This window comes from Balaenoptera borealis (assembly GCF_965194805.1).
Source record: "Balaenoptera borealis genome assembly, chromosome: 8".
NCBI lineage: Eukaryota > Metazoa > Chordata > Mammalia > Artiodactyla > Balaenopteridae > Balaenoptera > Balaenoptera borealis.
Genome location: NC_138865.1, coordinates 62,620,742 through 62,633,796, shown reverse-complemented (window position 1 = coordinate 62,633,796; position 13,055 = coordinate 62,620,742). Strand labels below are relative to the sequence as shown.

Here is a 13,055-nt window from a genome sequence, read left to right as displayed (position 1 = left end):
TTTTGTGGTGGATGTTGCTATTAATACACTTTATGAAAGAAACTCAGATTAATGACATGTCATTTAGATACTATGTGTTAAAGTTTGTATTTAGGCCAGGGCGGCTCTAGATTCCAAATAGGTACCCTTTCCTATTTACCTATTACTCAGACATACTACTCAGGGCAAAATGGAGAAACAGGTGTTCTAGAGCAATGCTTCTCAAATTTTAATAGGCATCAAATCATCTGAGGGTCTTGTTGAAATGCAGATTATGATTCAGTTGGGGAGGTAGGAGGGACTGAGATTCTGAAGTTCTAACAAGCTATCAGGTGATGTTAATACTTTTCTTAATACCTCTGGCCACATTTTGAGATGCAAGGATAATATTTGAAAATATTCAAAAAAATTATGTTATACCTATGCAGGCATTTAATCTCTATCCTGGCCATGCTTCTTTTTGTTTTCTGAGAAGATGGATTCTGAGTAAATACACAATACTTTACTATTTTTATATTATATGCGATCTTTATGAAAGTGATAGGGTTAAACAACACTAAATTAGGTTTACCCCAGTATTAAAAAGAGAGAAGTATCAATAAACGAGGAACTGCCAACTGCTAAACAATGTCCTTGATTGATTTTCACACTGCTAAAATCCTTTCCTACTTTGAAAGTTTTATTAAAAGAAACTCAGAAAGTAACGAGGCATTAAAAGCTGTTTGTTTGTAAAAGCAGCAAAAAATAACCAAAACTTTTGAAACAACCAAAGCTCCAAGCTGAGTAAATTTTTCAATTTTTCTCAACCTACGAGATTAATCTCACATTCAATAATCATTAGTTAAGTGTTGCCTGATTTTTTAGAATAACGACTAAAGGAAGAATCTGATCTATGTAAACTATTGATTGTTAGATAGAATATTGATGTATGGTACCACTCTCACAAAATATTAGGTATATTTTTTCATTAGTTTAACTGGGAGAGGCAAATATAAAATTCACAACCTAGTAGGTAATAGTTTTTTAATGCAACAAATGGAAACTACTTTCTGGTAATTGTGTTTTCACAGGAAACTATCAGAACAAATATCCAAAAAGAATAGTTTGTCCAAACCTGAATTTTGATTCACTGATTAATTCTAAGGCAGATATATTTCTTCTCTGCCTATAAATCTGATCATTTCTCTAAGCTAAAAGCACAAAACAAAGCAAAATGAAAAACCCATCTACCATGTTTGACTGGAAAATTTTCAAAAATCTTAGTCCAAATGAGGAAAGCTGTCAGCTAGACTCAGCAATATTTGTGTTCTTTAATTAAAAAACTGCCAAATAATTCAGGTAAAATGCTAATGTCCAAAAAGGAGGCTCTCTATGCTGACTCAGCCATTTAGAAATCTAATTATGCACACAGACTTAGGTATATTTGGGCCTATTTATGTATTATGTACATTACACATTATATAAATGTATTACTGAGATTGTATATGATAACATTTTACTATTCTTCAATTCTCACAGTCCAGTAGGTAATAGAGCTCAAAGACACTTTTATTTAGAGATAATGTGACCCTTTACCCTAAAAAATAATAAAACACTTTTCTCATAAAAGTTGATTTATCTGAAACAAACAGCCAGATCACTCATTACTCAGTGGGCTAACTCATGGCTGTGAGATAAATAATTATAAAATGTGCATGGTTCTGCATATTATTTTGTATCATTTCCTAAATGTTTATGATAACTGGGATTATTTTCAAGCCTTAAATTTACACATACTAGGTAGATTTCATCAAATTAACTGCCAATTTGCACTAATCTTTGAAATATTCTATATCATGACAATGGGTTCACAGAATACTTGCTGGACAATCTAGAGTTCTTGCATAAAGTGATTCTGCATTAAAACTTTTCTTACAGCTTGAAGGAGAACGAAAGCATACCATTGGCAAAACCTTAGAGGATTTACAAAAGGTGCTATTGGAAACTAATTTTCCCCTTTACAAATTTCCTGAGAAAGATATACAAGGAAATAATCTTTTTTTCTGTTCTTTATGTCAATACATTAATATCTAGGGCTTAAACCAATACCTAGTTGTCAAGAGGGCCCACTGTAATAACTGTCTGATAGTTTCTGGGCTCCTGCAGAGACCCAACCCCACTCTGGTATCTCTTGGAAAAATGACTCTCAGGTCCTTGCAACAGGAAACATATTACACTGCTGCCACAATTTCTGGAGTTTTGGTGATAAAAATTTTCTGCCACCAGGTTGGGATAGACAGTAAAGGGAAAGGACTATATGTTCCTGATATAAGCTCTCTGTCTCTGAAGATTAGCTTCCATTTTAAAAAAGCAAAACAGTCTTAAACAAAAAGAAACACTTTATGTAATTGGCCTCACACAGATTAGGGAAAAAAGTAGAACTCCTAAAAAATATTGAGAGCCAAACATTTGAATCAGTGACTCATCTAGCCTGGAGCCATTCCATAATACTATATTAATAGCTATTGAGACACAAACTTAGCTTTTTCTTTTTTAAAAAAATTTCATGATGATGGCTATTGAATTACACCTGGTACTCTAAAATGCTTTTCCACGAGACTGTACAATTGGAAAAAAGTAGAAAGAGTTGCAGCAAAGATGGGATGTAAGAGAAGGTTTTTACAAATTTTTCAATATTTGAGAGTACAAGAATCTCATTTTAAAAAATGCGCATCATGAACACACACACATACACAAACACACATCTACTACAAACTTCCCTCTGCCCAAAGGAACTTGTTAGCAACTTAGAAGAGTGAACAGAGTAGAAGAAAAATTCTTTTACATAAAGCCTCTTTATCTCTTGGAATCGAGTCAACATAGCCAGTGTCAAAGAGTTTTCCTATGAGACTGAATGACTTGCTGGAGGCAAGGCTTTAGAATGTTAGGCACCTGACAAAACACCTGATTAGATGTTCTGTGAGTTCTGGTCTTAATATGGGGCTAAATTCAATTCTATGCAGTAAAAGAACCATGATTTAATTAAATAGAGAAGGAGGCAATATGAAGACAGAGGTTTAATCAATCAGAAATTAAAAATTAGAAGATAGTATCTTTTTGTTTTATGGCATCCCACTCTCTTCCAACTCTGACAAAATGTCATGTAGATAGACGTTCTCAGACCAGGCTAGTTGTTTTGCATCTTCATTAACATGGGTTATTTTCTAGTTTCTAAAGAACATGACTGCAGTGTGGAAAATGTATGCTGTATTAGTTTTTTTAGAGTTGGAGTCTTGCTTTTTGATGATAAAACTAAGTCATGTTTTATTATTCTCACTAGTATTTGGCAAATAATAAATTTACAACACTAGGCTAATATATTGGAATTAACAGTCACGTTGCTTTTATCTGATTCAGTTAACATTGTTTTAGTTGTCACTGCCCTCTTTGCTATTTGTACAATACATGATTTATTTCAAGAAAGTGAAATGGGGTTTAAAAGAATTGTTTTATAAATCCGCATATTCCATGGAATTGGGATTAATTGAAAGTAGTATTACTATTTTGGAATATATCTTTAAAATGTTATTATATGTTTTAAACTAGTCATTTGTTATGTCCTTGGATAGCAAAGATCATAAAATGTGTCCATGAATACTTTATACTTGAACTCCTGATGGGTAAGGTACTTACGTCTTTCTCTGGTTTCTTTTCATGGGAAACAGCTTAATGAGTACTTTGCACATAGGTCTTGTGGTGAAGCTATTTTATATGAATATTTTTAAATTATAAAAGTGTGTATGTTTATTGTATAAAAGTTGAAAAAAATAGAGAACAATGACACCTATAATCTTACAATGTGGGCATAACTACTATACTGACATTCTTACACATTATTGAGTTTACACTGAATATATCATTTTGTATATTTTTTGCTTTATGTGATGATATGCATTTTTAACCAGTTTGATGTACACAAAATAGTCTGTCATAAGGCATAACAATTTACTTAAGTGACTTGGATATTCACATTTTCTATGTTTTTGATATTTGAAATAATACAGAAAAAATCATGCACATATTTGTAATTTCAGATCAGTCAATCAAGGACAAAAGTTGGACTCTACTAGACCTCTATTGAACTGCATTTCCGTACCCTTTTTTCTATGGAAATTTCCTTTTCCTTATCTCATCCACATACTTGAGGTGGCAACTGTCATTTGTGTAACATGAACTTGCCCTCTGTCACAGTAAACTTGAATACTCTCTGAGAACTTTTAATTGGGACTGAGAGAATGACTTTTATCTGCTCTGGGTGGTTCCACTATGCAAATCTCAAGAGCTAATATTGGTGTGTTCCAACATACAGACTGAGTGTACAGAGGAAACTTGACTGGTGTCAGAAGGATAAATAAAACAAATGACAGGAAAAAAGCAGTAACAAAGAACAGAGAGAGAATATGACACAGATTCTCAAAGAGTTTCATTCCTGAGGCGTATTTACAGTCCTGATCTTGGCTTTCTAGAAGATATCTTAGGAACTTTATATATATCTATATAAAGATATATCTATATACCTTTATCTTCCTCCTTTTTTTTTTTTTTTTTTGGTTCATTTGTCCAGATTGGGTTTCTATATCTTCAAAAGCTTATTTTCTACTAATGGAAATGAATGTTTTAAAGACTTTTGATACACACTGCATACAGTGTCTTTTACTGTTACCTTAGGTAAGCTGAAACATTTCTCACAATTCATTCTGTGTATAGTTTTTAGTTAGGCCACAAGAAAAGCCTGCACATGATTTGGCAAGTAGAGAAGTGAGAGCCATTTTTCTCTCCAAAGTTGGGTGCAGGAAGTCAGACCCTGGGGCACATGCCCTGGTCTCCTGACTTGCTGACATAGGGCAGCACCGAGGCATGCAGCCCCTTCAGCTTCTGCTGATTCTCTTCCTTCAGCTTCTCTGAGGTTAAATGCATGTGTGGCCCTTTGGTGAAGTTGCCGACTTCTCCTGCAGTTCATCCTTATCGTCAACATGAGTGGTGGTGAGAGACAGACAGGAGTTGAGCTCCAGCTTATCTTCCTGGGTCCTCCTTTATCCTCATGGGTTCCAGTTTTGTCCTGGCTCTCCTCCACTTCACAGCCCAACCAACTTAAAGCAACTTCAAGCTCAACATCAGATGAAGAGGCAACAGCCTTGTATAAACGTCCCCCTCAGCTGCCACAATTCCATAAAATCCCTACAATAAATCCCTTATTTCATATCATCAGAGTGATCTGCTTCTCTGACTTTGGTACAGAAGATGAGTACTATTATAACAAAAACCGAAAACATGTGGCATTGGCATTGGCTTTGGGTCCAGCAGTGAAGGAAACTTGAAGGGCTTTGAGAAAACTACCAGCAGAAACCTGACTAGCTGGAAGGAGATGAGGGTTTAAAGAAGAGAGGCCAGCCCGCAACTATCTGAATCATCCCCAGCTGATCAAGCGTTCCAGGTGAGAACACTGATACTGCAGAGCCGAAGCAAACCATCCCCTCTGTGTCTGAATTCCTGATCCTCAGGCAGTATTATGCCCCTCAGGAAGGACTGGTTTGTTAGCAGTAAGATGTGATTCATGATGCAACTGGTGCTGGAATTGGAGCAGTCAGAGTTGCCTCTGCTCTTGAGTTCTATGCTAGAATCCTGTATACTTATAAGAAAAATCCCCCTTTTTTGCTCATTAGTCCAAATTGAGTTTCTCTAATTAGCACTCAAAAGGAGGTCTGACAAATGGTACAATCTACAGAAACAAACATTCTTCATGCATATTGCTTTTCAAAAAGACTACCATACTGTATCTTACTATTTTTTAGGCAATTTTGAATGAAGAAATGCCCCCAACTTGAAAAACCATGATCAGTTTTCATTTGATGTATAAACTTAACCAGTTCTTTTGTTCAAGGAATTATGCAGTCATCAATCATCTAGGAAATATTTTACTGAGCTCTTTAAATGTACAAGGCAGTGGGTTAAGCAAAGAGAAGGATACAAAGAATTATATAGTATCTGAGTAGTTAATCACACAGTAGCAGCAATGAGACACACGAACAGAAACTAAGACATTTCCTTGATTCTATGATGCACTTATTTTTCACATTTAAATCTGTTTAAAATCAGGGAACACCATTTAATTGATGGGTGCATTTAATGTGGGAGTGTTTCTTCCCCTTGAAAAGCTGCTATTAAATCAACACATGTGCCTTATTATCCGTGATGTTTTAGAAAGGAGGAAACGCAACATAGCACAAGCTAGTATGTAAGAAGTACCATGAGCGACACCAGGAGACTTAAGATTTTCACTAGCTGGATAATGTAAGAATACGGCAAAGCATTTCAACTGGATCTAGAAGAGGAAAGGGCATGACATTTAAGAAGGATCTCCTGTGAATACATAATATGAACTTTCTTATAATCCTGACGACAGCTGTAAATGATAGGAATTAACTTAATATTCTTGATCATAGAAATGAGGTTCAGGTTAGTGAGAAGAAACGTCCTTGATGTTTTCACACTTAGATATCTCTAAATTGAGGTGTACACTCTTTTCAGAACATAATAATGAATACATCATACTTACTAGGTACTTACTACATGCACTGTAGTAATGTGTACAATGTATTATGTTCTAAATCCTTTACATATAAGACTCATTTTAGAGATGGGGGAACTGAGACCTGGAGAAATCAAGTAAATTTAAGAAGGTCACACAACTAACAAGTGACAAAGCTGTATGGATTAAGAACCCCAGCAGTCTCATAAAGGAGTGTGTGTTATTAACCACTATTCTCTGTGCCTCTCTGGACAGCATAAAACACTTTCTCCCAAACTTCTGACTACCCCATTAAAAACTGTAGTCCCCTGGTTCTTGATTTCCCTTACCCAACTACATAATTGACAGATTTATGATGCAAATAACTTATTGTCTGTTTCTACTACCTCCAAGTAATCTCCTTAAAGGCAGGGTTGTTTGTCTGTTTTGTTCACTGATGTATCTTTGCCTGGGACTGTGCCTAGCATAAGGTAGGAGCTCCATAGGTATTTGTTGAATAAATTAATGAATAAATCTTAAAAAGGAGATGAGAGAGTGGATTCCATGAGTGAACAGTAATTGGATAGGAACAGAGGCAGGGCAGTGGGAGTTGTGTTCTGAAACACTGATGGGTGCGTCCGCCTAAGGTGTCAAGTGGGAGCAGAAGAAATGTGTGAGCATCCTCCCAGAGAGCGAGGCACAAGCCCCCCAGGCTCATCTGCATGAGCCTTTGCTCCCTCACATTTTGTTTGTAGCTTGTTCAGCAATAGACACTGGGAAGGAGGGCAGGAATACATCAAAGTAGCTGTATTGTTCATATTTTTTCCTCCCTGTGTTAACTATTTGCTCTCTTTCCAGCTGACACTACAATTTCAGCGATTTAATGATACAATTGTTTCTGAAAACGACACAGAAACAGACACCCACTGCCATTTAATTGGCTGCCCGGACAAAGTGGAATCTGCTGTTTTGTAATTTCATTTTTGAAGTGTGTGGGAATCTGGAGAGGCTGGGAGAGGGATAACATTTACTGCCATTAAAACAGGTAAAAACTTCAGGAGGGATATTAAACAACCTATTTAATTAAGGCCTGTCACTTCCATGGCTCACTTGGATACTATGAAGATCACTCAATCCCAGCAAAGACTGCTAAAATTGTTTATCCAATTCAGCCTGCCCATAGGTCACTGGAATTTCACTTGCCATAGGAATTCTACATTATTTTATGTCAAGTTTACTTCAAAGTGGTTTGCTAATCCTAATAAATCATAGCAAGAAGCATAACTCTGTCATAAACGTCTGACCCTTTCTCCTGCGCAGTTTAGGTTTGCTCTATCCAGGTCTCTGGGTTTGCTCTGTAATCAGCTCCTGCAACTCTATACCTGGTCGAGCTCTGCTTCCTTCTCAACATTTGAAGTAATGCATTAAAAACGGTGATATTTATATTTTCTGTTATTGCAAAAGATACCCCTCCTCTACCAAATGTTACAGAAATCATATCAAAGTTGACCCAAGTCTTCATCGTTTTCATTTTTAACATACAAAATGAAATACTGGATTTCTAAACAGGCCACTTGACATAGTGAAAAAAAACAGGGTTTGAACACAAAATATTGTGTTACTGATGCCCAGGTGCTAAAGCTAACTGTTGTATACAAAAGTAAGTGTAAACTAAAGATTGGAGAAAGTCTGAAAAGCAGTTCATCAATTTAGTTAACAAAGTCTATGAAAAGAGGTTATAAGATGATAGGCCAATATACCCATGCATTAAATCAAAATTTAAAAGGTATCCTCCCTGTGATACCTGTGAAGAAAATGTTTCCAGACATCTTTTTTTCTAGGACTTATCTAGTATTACTTCTCCTCTTTCTTCCAGGAGCCTGGAACTTCTTTAAGCTAATGACACAAAAGCTCTTGTTTCACTATTCCTTTTCTTTCCAATAGCCTCACTTCATGGGCCTCAGTTTTGTTCCTGCTTCAAAGTCTCACTTCAGATTATCAGAGCTAAGTATTTTGTAGGTCCTTCTTCCTAGCAAACTAACTTTCTCAAAATTACATATAAAAATTTCATGGAAATATAACAGGCACGTACAATTAAACAGGTGCAACCTTCAGCATAAAGCTAATAGGGCATCATTTGTTTTTTGTGTGTGTGTCTGTAATTAAAATGAGTGTTTGTAACGTTAACAGGATATTATAGAATTCTAAGCAACGTTAAGCCAAAAATAGGTGAAAGCCATGACTGAATCTCAGAGTCTGGATGGAAGGAGATTAGTAAGTAGTCAGAGAAAGGAAACAAAAAGCACAAGAGTTTTGGGAGAGCGCTAACTTTATGTGGCTCCCAAAGTATCACAGGAAAGAGCATGGAAGATCATGCATGGGCCAGGAAACGTGATGAATAACTTTGCCTATGTTCTAATGGTCAATCACAAGAATTTAACAAGGAGAACAACTGGAGACAGTGGGCCATGGATGTTCTAACAGTTAATGTCTGTCCCAGATAATGGTGTTGGGGCTCAGGGTAGGTCACCCCAAAATATGCCAAATTGGCATTTTGATTATTTTGAATTAAAGTTACTTAAGAAACAGCCAATGCAAGAGGGGCACTTTGACCCTCCTCTCTGTCTCCCAGAAAGCAGGCAATAAATTGCCCATGTGAAAGGTCCCTTCCTTTGTATCTGGAGGTAGAAGGACATCCTTATCACTAGAGAAAGGAAATTTGGGCCAAGAAACATGTGTAAATAACCTTGCTACTTCTTTACTAATTCACTAAACAACCCAAACTCTGTTTAGATTCATCATTTATTAAGCACCAACAGCCTAAACTTCTTTGTCCTGTCAATTCCTCATAAATTCATTGTTTCTTTTGATGAAAAAGTATAAAAGCTGCCTACTTTAGCCACTTCTTCAGTCTCATTTCTGTGAAGCCTTCCTGTGTATGAACTAAATTTGTTTTTTCTTCTCCTGTTAATCTGTCTTGTGTCAATTTAATTATTAGACCATTTAGAAGAAATCAAGAAGAGTAAGGGGAAATGTTCCCCTCTCTGACAATGGGAGATTAAAAACAAACAAAAACAAATAAACAATGAAAGAAAAAAAGAGTTTCCTTTTCATTAGTGACCAAAAGAGAGTTGTCAAATAATTACAAGGCAACCGTTGATAAGAGTGGTATCAGAAACAAGACACTAAGACATCACAGAGGGAGTGGAGTCCTAGTGGTGAAGTCAGGGAAGTAATATTAGAACCAGACTGTAAAGGACAGCTGGAATTTGGAAGGTCATTCTCCATAAACACAGAGATGGAATTTTTCCAGATATGCAATGAAGAAATAACAAACAGCTTGGGAGGTTTTGAATGGAGGGTATACATTTAAGGGCAGAGTTAGGGAGCCATTTGACAAAGAAGACTGGGTAAGTTGGCTTGCAGCTGCAACATCAGCAAATATAGGCATATACTGAACACTGCTAGAGTATTTAAGTCCTTTTAACAAGAGATCATTCCTTTTCAATGTTATATCTCCTTAGTGGCTCATTTTTAGCTTATTAAATATGAGGGAAAAGTATTATATTAAAAATTATCTTTAAATCACTTTAATAAGTGCCATCTGTAAAACTGAATTTCCCCCTCAATATCACATTATTTGTATATGCATTTTATTATAAATTCCAAATAAAAATTTAATCCAAAGATTCTGAAAAAGTTAGGGTTAGAAATATATATAAATAGTAAAGATATCTAGATTTATAGATATAGATACTACCAACACAGCATGCCTTACTCTTCTTAATGTCATATTCCAAGTGGACTTAGATACAGTTGCAAAGAATGGTACTTATCAACTTACTGTGCATTTGAATAGGAAATTTATGTGGAAAATATCAGTCAGGGTGTAATGGAATATGTACTAAGCAAATTAATATAGTTTTTAACATACAGAAGTTGTGCTATTGAAAACTTAAATATAAAACAAGACTTTTATATGGACTCATGCTTTACTTTTTCTATGAGGTAGATGTTTTTACAGGGGAAAAAAGTGAGGCACAGACACATTTGAAAACTTTTCCAAGGTCATATAAATAGTGGAACCCATTATTTTACACAAATTATGTTTCGCCAGGATCTATATACTTAATCTCTGTGCCAAACTACCTCCCATAATAAAATGATATATTTTATGCTCAAACACATTTTCAGTAATCCTTTTTCTTTAAAATTGTCATAGTACTACACTTATTAATTTATCCTCTTGGGAAATAAAGCAAATGTTTTCTCTCATTTCCCTATACCAGAGATTAAAGAGTTATGAAGTAAGTTGCATCTCTATCATATGAAGCTCTTTCTATTTTTAGCCCAAAGACCAATTCAGAATGTATAAAAAGAAAACTATAAATGGAATACCACTGGGTCTTGCTAGCAGTATCATAGTTACAACCAAGAAACAAAGCTGAGTATGCAATGTTCATCTTCACTTCTCAGCACAATTGGCTACCAAGAGTCACTTGGAGTGCTATAGCTCAGTCACTGTGCAAACTCAGCTTTTTGGCTAATGAGTGACATTTAGGCAAGCAGAGGACTGATTCTTGAGACAGTTGTTTGAAATCTAATGCTAGATTTCTATCCAATCCAATGTCACCTTTAACTGATAGACTACAGTAATTTCAGAAATACATTGAAAAGACCAAAAAAGTGTCAGTTACAAGCCAATAACGTATATATTCACTCCACAAATAATTTTTCTGTGTACCAGACACAGTGCTATGGATATACAGTGCTCAACCAAACCTCACAAGGTTGGCCTATTTTGACTTTTATTGCATCTATTGATAAAGGTGTACTGCTACTTTCCTTTCCCACCTAAAACTCTAACTCACCTTTTCATTTCAAATACCTGACCAAACAAAATATCAAATCTTATATATAGAATTTACTTGAATAGCCCCTACATCAAAGTGTTGCTTTCTTAGAAGTTCAGAATGTTATGTATCAGTTAGGCAAAAAGATCTCTGATGGCAAAGGTATTGCCTTTGAGAGGGATAGCCCATGCTTGGAGCAGCCTATGTTTCTCTGAGAAAGCAGAGCAGAGATTCAATACAGAAGGGATAATTTAGCAGATGTACTGTTCATAAGACAAATGGATATAAATTAAATGAAGCACATTCTTAAAGGGAACCTGGGGTCAAAAATGCAATCCACAAAACAGGAAAAAAAAAAAATCTGAAGAAAATTTCACGGCTATGATGAATTCAACTGAGTAAGAAGAAAGCATATTGTTGCCATTACTTGTGGGATCATAGTTAGGAAGCAGCAGGGTATTTGGGTGGTATTGGTCAGACTCATTAATGAATGCATACAATTCCTGGAATAAGAAGGTTTCTAAAATGAGAGTGCTAGAAGTTGTCCTGTATAGTTTATCTAACATGAGGGCAGAGACCTTTTAGAGCTCTTTCCTCCCTATTTGGATGTTAAAACCAAGCAGTTGACCTTTAAGAAGCTAAATGATTCTTAATTTGCATAAAGCCTTTTTTCATTTTTTTGTTGTTCCTTCATTATATGGGCAAAATGCTTTAAGACAGCACAGCTACTTCCTATTTGTTTATGCTCCTTATGAGAAAAACAAGGATCCCTTACTTTTTCCTTTCCTCCAACTAAAGTGCAAATTTTAGGCAAACTGGTATCTTCAAAGCACAAGGAAAGTTTTCACTCAGAAAGACTTCTCTAGGAAGAGATAGGTTTCCAGGATAATAAAACCATCATGACACCTGTCTTCTCCTCTACATGACAGGAATTTTCGAGGTAGAAAAGCAGATAGAAAAGAGATTTATTTATTCATTCAACAAATATTTATCAGGAAAAGGACAACTGGGAGGAAATTGGATATTGGATCTATGGAATTTTATGTTTGTTTCTCTGAGGCAAGATTGAGCTAAGGTCTGGTACATGAGATCAGTAATATTTTCCCCTCAAAGTTACTATAGAAATCTGAGCGATTACAAGCACTGGGAAGGGGAGATGTCATTATCTTTAACAGATAAAAATAGATAGAAATTAAGGAGGAATGTTTGCCTCGTTATTTTTTTCACACCAGCTACTTGGTCTCCTCACTTCTGATTTTTCATCTAGGTAGTCCGTCCATCATAATGCTATCATAATTTTTCCAAGGCACAGTTCTGATTATAGGATTGCACAGATTAGAACAACAAATAAATAATAATAATAACAAAAGACCAACACCTTCAATATCCATTTTTTGTTTATATAGTAAAATATAATTTTTTAGATCAGGCTTCAAAACTTCCACCAAAGAATTCCAGTTCAACCTTTTGAAATAACATCTCAACTCTTCCTTATCATATTTGAAGATTCAGTCTATCCCCTATTGCCAAAATGTCCCCATTCATTCCACCTCCATGCTTCTCATACTTCCGTCTTGCAAGAAATTATTTTATCCAACCTCACATATCTATATCCCATCCAGCTCAAAATGCCATTTGCTTTCTTCAATAATTCATTCATATTCCAACAGCTAAAA

The 13,055-nt window shown here is 35.5% G+C and overlaps 1 protein-coding gene across 1 annotated transcript in view; it reads right to left on the bottom strand.

The window, feature by feature from the left end:
• Nucleotides 1-13,055, bottom strand: part of PTPRD (protein tyrosine phosphatase receptor type D) — a 2,142,992-nt gene that overhangs the window by 1,866,063 nt on the left and 263,874 nt on the right. The window lies entirely within an intron of this gene.